This window comes from Theobroma umbraticum, unplaced genomic scaffold (assembly GCF_002168275.2).
Source record: "Theobroma umbraticum cultivar Fairchild unplaced genomic scaffold, ASM216827v3 scaffold_95.0, whole genome shotgun sequence".
NCBI classification, from domain to species: domain Eukaryota; kingdom Viridiplantae; phylum Streptophyta; class Magnoliopsida; order Malvales; family Malvaceae; genus Theobroma; species Theobroma umbraticum.
In genome coordinates this window covers 10,262,385-10,263,188 of record NW_018397257.1, presented here as the reverse complement: position 1 = coordinate 10,263,188, position 804 = coordinate 10,262,385, and the positions used below count along the sequence as shown (strand labels likewise).

Below are 804 nucleotides of genomic sequence, written 5' to 3'. Positions count from 1 at the left end.
GGGCTGGCCCGTACCAACCCGGGTCAGCCCTCGGGCCTAAACGGGCTAACCCATTTAGGCTCGGTTTTAATATGAGCTTAAATTTTTAAACTCGGCTCGTCCCATATTTAAAAAAAATGAACTGACCCGATGGGCCAAGCACATTTTGACAGATCTACTCGTCACGCATATAAACTATTGCAAGCATCCAAAGCCAATCTACCAGCCCGATGGATTTCTACAATATTGCTACCTTTTCTTCCGTCTTGGGGATTTGGAGCTTGCGTATCTATCTCTTTCATGTTCTTTGGCTCAATGGAGAAAGCCGTCGACTAATTCTCAGAAGGCAAGGGATCCAAGGTCCTTTACCTTCGTTCTTGTTGGGGAACATTCCTCAAATGAAGAAGATGCTTCCTTTGGCTCCCAATCAGTCCAATGATGAAAACATGAAAGGACATCATAGTCTACTGCAACTGTTCCCTTATTTTAAGCTGTGGACTAAACAATACGGTATCAGTCAACTAGACCTTATATCTTTATCAGCTTATATAACAACTGTTAAAACAAAACTTAAGGATTTAGCATTTGACATTAAAAGTTGCTAAAAACCATTCAAATTATAAATGATGTCCAGCTGATGTTTAAATTTCATTAATGCATCGATCACAGGTTACTTGTTATTATTATATTTGTGTTTGTTATTACTGTTGTCTGCTACGGCTGCTACAGTTATTCATCTTCAGCGTTTTCTTTTCTTGATTACTTATTTCTGTTGTTGTGTGTCTATTATCACAACTTCGTTGTGCTATCATGGTGCTTTGTGCG

At 39.3% G+C, this 804-nt stretch overlaps 1 pseudogene; it reads left to right on the top strand.

The window, feature by feature from the left end:
- The first annotated feature begins 209 nt into the window (after positions 1-209).
- LOC110412872 (cytochrome P450 714C2-like) overlaps positions 210-804 on the top strand; it is a 3,348-nt pseudogene continuing 2,753 nt past the window's right edge.